Raw genomic sequence first — 6,000 nt, 5'->3', positions numbered from 1 at the left:
GAGAGAGAGAGAGAGAGAGGGAGAGGGAGAGAGAGGGGAGAGGGAGAGGAGAGAGAAGAGAGAGAGAGAGAGAGAGAGAGAGAGAGAGAGAGAGAGGGAGAGAGAAGAGAGGGGGAGAGGGAGAGAGAGAGGAGAGAGGAGAGAGAGAGGGGAGAGGGAGAGAGGAGAGAGAGAGAGAGAGAGAGAGAGAGAGAGAGAGACTGATAAGACCGATATGAGATCGAGACGAGTAGATAAAGGAAAGAGAGCAACAGAAGAGAAGAAAAGAGAGAGGGAATAGTCAGCACAAGAAAGAAATGAGAGAGAGAGAGAGACTTTGACTTTTAAAACCCCGTTTATTATTAATCACACAGTCTTAATCAAAACAAAACCCCAACCAAACAGAAAAAAAAGAAACCAACTCCAGTCCCACACACAGAAAAAACTTAAAACTAACACCACTATCCCCATGTCTCCTATTCAAACCTTCAATTCTAGTGTATTGCCCACTACTGCACACAGGACCTGCTGAAAACACCACTTATCCTTAAACACAGGCAAATCATTCATCAGCAGATAATACTCAAACTCCAGCCGTATCCTTGCTCGGAGCAGAAACCGCAACCACATTAACACCTCTGTTGGGCCTGCTCCCCTTAGCTGGTGCTTCCGGGTCACCCATATGGCCAATTTGGCCTGGCCCAACACAAAATTGACCATCTGAATTTTCCCCCTCATATTATTTGAGTAAGTCATACTATAGATAAATAGACATTCCCCAAATTCAACCCCCAGTGAGTGCAGTAAATTCTTTAAAAACTGAAACAGTGCTACCAGTCTGGGACAGTCTAGAAATAAATGTTCTACAGTCTCCTCCTGACCACAGAATATACAATTCTGGCTGATACCCGGATCAACTCGGTTCAGGAAACGGCCTGTGGAAACTGTCCTGTGGAGTATTCGCCACTGCAGATCCCCTGACCTCTTCTGCAAAGGAGGCTTGTACAGAGTCCTCCATGCAGGACTCAAATTGCCCGCAACAGCGAACCTTTCCGCCCACTTCGAGGCAGGCAGAGACGCGAGAGAAGCTGCGTGTGTCACTTTCACACACCACTGATACAGCAGCTTCCTCGGCGCCTCCCGGACACAGACCACCCCCAGGCCCTCCCCCCCAGGAAAGGTCCTTGAGTGGGCTGGACTGAAGGTTGTATCCAAAGTTCAGGACACAAAACTTCTGAGCCAGTCAAACCACCTCTAGCCAGTGCCTCCTCCACCACCTCCCGCACGTGAGGATGAATACAACTGGCCAGGCCGCCCAGCAACCTGTCACATCTCCTAACAGAGTGGACACCCAGATCCCTTGCCAACTCCACAGCAGTTTTCCAGCGCCTGTTCTGAATGTCCAGAAGATGGATGAGTCTTATTACCCCACCTCTAGCAAAGGTGTGGAGGGACAGTCCAGACTGTAACGCCGCTTCAGGAAAGAGGGGATTAAAAACAGACACTCCTGGAGCACAGAGTCCCTTGTGACTGCTTCCTCCCGCCCCTCTACCTTCAGCAGCCCCCAAGCCTTGAGCATGCTGCAGTAAAAACCAGGGAGCCCCTCTGTGCGGAGCCTGGAAATGTCCATTCTGAAAAGCTGCCAATCACAGCCCAAACCCCCCACCTTCCTCAGGAAAAAGAAGGCTCCTGGCCCCCAGCTCAGCTCAGCAGTATACAGCAGTCTCTTAGCCGCCTGTAGCCTAAAAGCCGCCACTCTGCTGCAGACGTCGACCAGACCCTGCCCCCCCTCCTCCACAGGCAAATACAGTATTGCTGGGCGCAGCCAGTGGTTCCCGCCCCAAAAAAAGGACAGCAACTCTGACTGAATCCCTTTCAGTAGTCCTGGGGAGGATCCAGGCAGGAAAGTCTATGCCACAGCATGGAGGCCACCAGGTTGTTTATCACCAACACCCTCCCCCTGAATGACATCTGTGGTAGTAACCATCTCCACTTTGTCAGCCGCGCCTTGATCCTGTCCAGCATCCCCTCCCAGTTTTTCAGCATGCTCTGCTTACTCCCTAGGAAGACACCCAGCACCTTCAAGCCTTCCCTGCCCCACTGCAGGGGCTGGGGAAGCAGTGGGGGGGCGACCCCCTCCCACCGCCCTGCCAGGAAAGCTTCACATTTCCCCCAGTTCACCTTAGCATTAGAGGCTTTCTGAAAGACCTCTAAACTTTCACCAATGGCATCCACATCCTGTTGGTCTTTTATAAACATTGTGATGTCATCAGCGTAAGCGGACACCTGTACCCTGTGTGCAGGCTGAACAGCAGTGAAAACCGTGCCGGTAATTTTCCGTCTTACCATGCACAGCAAGGGCTCGATTGCTAGGGTATAAAGCATCCCTGACAGTGGACAGCCCTGGCGAATCCCTCGCAAAATTGTTATGGGATTGCTAAGAGCATTGTTCACCTTCACCAGGCTTGTTATTTTATTATACATGACCTTTATTAGATCCATAAAAGAAGGTCCAAAGCCAAAAGCAGCCAAGGTCTGGAACAGGTACCCATGATGCACTCGGTCAAATGCTTTCTCTTGATCGATGGAGAGTGCCCCCAGATTGATGTTGAGAGCCTCACATAGAGACAACACATCTCTGATAAAAAAAATGTTATCGCAGATCATCCTGCCTGGTACAGAGTAGGACTGATCCTTGTGTACTATGTAAGATAAACTCTCACTGAGCCTATTTGCAATGGCTCTGGATAAAATCTTATAATCGGTGCATAACAATGCTACCGGACGCCAGTTCTTTAGGTCTTTTAAGTCCCCTTTCTTTGGCAAGAGTGTAATTACTGCTCTCCTGCAACTCTGAGGCAGCTCGTGGTCCCTTACAGACTCTCTTACCACCTCAAAAAAATCAGGCCCAATCACCGACCACAATCTTTTAAAAAATTCCGCAGGCAAGCCATCCAGTCCAGGAGTTTTTCCCGGAGACATCTGCCCTACAGCCCGAGTAAGCTCCTCCAAAGTCAATGGAGCTTCCAGGAGAGAAGCCTGCTCTTCGGGCAACACCGGAAGATCCCTGTGAAGCCTGGCAGCCTCACTCTGCCCACTGAGTTCCGGAGTAAACAGGTGGCTATAGAAATTAAAAGCCGCCTCCAGCATCTCACGTTGGTCATGCACCTCCTTCCCGTCAGCCAGCCTCAAACAGAGCATTCTCCTGCTGCCCAATGACTTCCTCTCCAAATTGAAAAAAAACTTTGTAGGACCATCCATGTCCTTATGTTGAATGATCCGGGCACGAACCATGGCTCCCTTAGCCTGCTCCTCCATAATTTTGCCCAAAATGTCTCTCTTCTCTCTCAAACCATCCACTGTCTGGGCATTATTCCCCAGGCTTAAAACACTCTCCATACTCAAGATCTCTCTCTCCAGCTCACCCACCCGTTTTTTCAAATCCCCAGTGCTATTTTGTGTATATGCCTGACAAAACAATTTAATGTGCACCTTTCCTAACTCCCACCATTGCCTCAAAACTCTTATAACGTGGTTTCTCTGACTGCCATGCTTCCCAAAAAAAATTAAAATTTTCCAAAAACTTACAATCATCTAGCAATTTTACATTAAAATGCCAGTATGATTTCCCAGGAACACCACCTGTGCCCCCCAAAAATAAAGAAATACAAAAATGGTCTGAAAACATAACTGGAGTTATCCAGCTTCTGAGTATTTGATTACTAAAAGATTCTGTACAGTACCACCTGTCGATCCTGGCCATTGAGACCTGATTTTGATTAATTTTTCGCCAGGTGTACTGGCGTGCCACCGGATGCTGTGCTCTCCATATATCAACCAATTCCTGAGCTTGTACAACTCTAGTCAAATTGGTTGCTGAGCGTGAATGGGGCTCCCCGTGATTTCTATCAATTGCAAAATTTTCTGTACAATTAAAATCTCCCCCCACTATAACCATTCTAGTTGAGTCACAATCCGACACCACTTCCTCCAATTTATTAAAGAATACAGTCTTATCTCGATCTCCGTTGGGTGCATAAACATTTATCAAAACCACCTCCTGTTCATCTATCTTAGCTACAACTTTTAACAATCGCCCTGGGACAAACTCGTCTGATGACACCGTTGTGATATTGTTCCCCGATATCAACACTGCTACCCCAGCACTTGTGTTACTCCCATGGCTAAAAACACTAACCCCTTTCCACTCATTCCGCCACTCACACTCATTCATACCGTCTGCATGTGTCTCTTGAATAAAAGCAATGTTTATTCTTTTTTGTTCGATTAACCCAAACAGTTGCGTTCTCTTAGAAGAGTTTCTGCAGCCGTTTACATTTAAAGAAGCTACATGAATCCCCGCACTCATTGATATAAAAAAGCAAAGTGCCGCAAGCAGTAAACGAAACGAGAGAAAGTGGGCCATGTCTACTAGTCTATACTGATCTTCCTTTTCTTCAACAATTTCTTAGCCGCAACTATATGTTTCTTTAGTCTGTATCGCTTTCTATTATCAAGTTCTTCAAGCGTCGCCCTTTTCAACGCGGTTTGAGAAGACATGACAAACCGTGCAACATCGGAAAAATGCTTTTCCAAAACGACGCTCTTTCCTTTCGTTTCATCTAAAAACGACACCAGCCGCTCTACAGAAATTAGTTTCCCCTTACCTCTTAGAGCAGACCCAACCTCGTCCGCCTGGGAGGATTCAGAGAAAAGATCCTCGTCATCTAGGGACATCTCCTCGTCCGGGTCAGCCTCTGTCCCTTCCCTACTCCATTCGCCCTCCTCGGCCGCAGCGGCCACTTCCACCGGCGGATCGAGTCCACCAACAGGCCCACCACCAGCCTCGCCGCTTTCCACCCTAACCATGCTCTGTTCATTTAACAGCGGAGCATCACACCCCTCGGAAACCGGGGTTTCCAGCGGAACCTCCGCTCCTGGCCCTGATACGTCACCTCGTTCCGGGTCGCCAGTCCCGCTAGCTTCCCCTTCATCCTTCCCCACAGTCCCCTGTTGAGCCTCAGCTCCTTGTGGATCATTCCCAGCCCGTTCCCCTGTCCCAGCAGTGGACGGGCCCGGTTCAGGCTCAGGGCCGGCCCGCTCATCTCCTCCCTGCCTCGCTTCCTGCTCCCTAGTACCTGCTGCTTCCCTCTGCGGGCACGCACGTCTTACATGCCCATAGGAACCGCACTGAAAACACTTCATTGACTCAGTGCTAGCAAACACAACGTGATTTATCCCGTCAATTGAGAGATTCCACGCGACATCTATAGCGGAACCAGGTTTATTTAAAATCAGAAACACCTGTCTCCTAAAAGACATTACGTGTTTGACTTTTTCATTTTTACATCCTAACGGGATGGGTTTAATTGCGCTCATAACTTTACCATACCTTGACAAGGCATTTAAAAGCACTTGATCCTCAACATATGGCGGAACATTTGATAAGATAACTTTCGTTACCGGCGAAGACAACGGCAACGCCTCCACAAAACTACCATTTATTGATAAACCCTCTGTAACCACTTGGTGTACGAGGGTCTCAGTTGTAAGAAATACGACAACCGCTTTATTCATCCTGGACGCGGTTTTTATATTCCCATGGCCCACCTTTTCTCCTATCGCAAGCAGACAGTCTTCTACCGACGCAGAATTGTTAGGAAAACACTTAAAACCCTGACTCCTACTAAGCAACCCCATTTTTCACCCGAAAATGAGCTAGAAACAGCTCAAATCGGGGGGAAAAGGGGGGCTTCCTAAACAGTCTTTTCAGTTCCTACAAAACCACTAAAAGGACACACTAAAACAAGAAAAAACAAAAAACAAAACTCCACCACTATTCCAAACCACACAGCACACTCACACTCCCTACCTGCTTCCTACCCACAATCCTCTGAGAGAGAGAGAGAGAGAGAGAGAGAGAGAGAGAGAGAAGACAAAATGGAGGACAGTTTGAGACTGAGAAACGGCGCTTGCTTTGGCCCGGTTCACACGCGCTCCTCGTTCCGGCAGTCGACCTTA

The sequence above is a fragment of the Anguilla rostrata genome, chromosome 10 (genome assembly GCF_018555375.3).
Source record: "Anguilla rostrata isolate EN2019 chromosome 10, ASM1855537v3, whole genome shotgun sequence".
Classification (NCBI taxonomy): Eukaryota; Metazoa; Chordata; class Actinopteri; order Anguilliformes; family Anguillidae; genus Anguilla; species Anguilla rostrata.
This window is presented reverse-complemented; position numbering follows the sequence as displayed.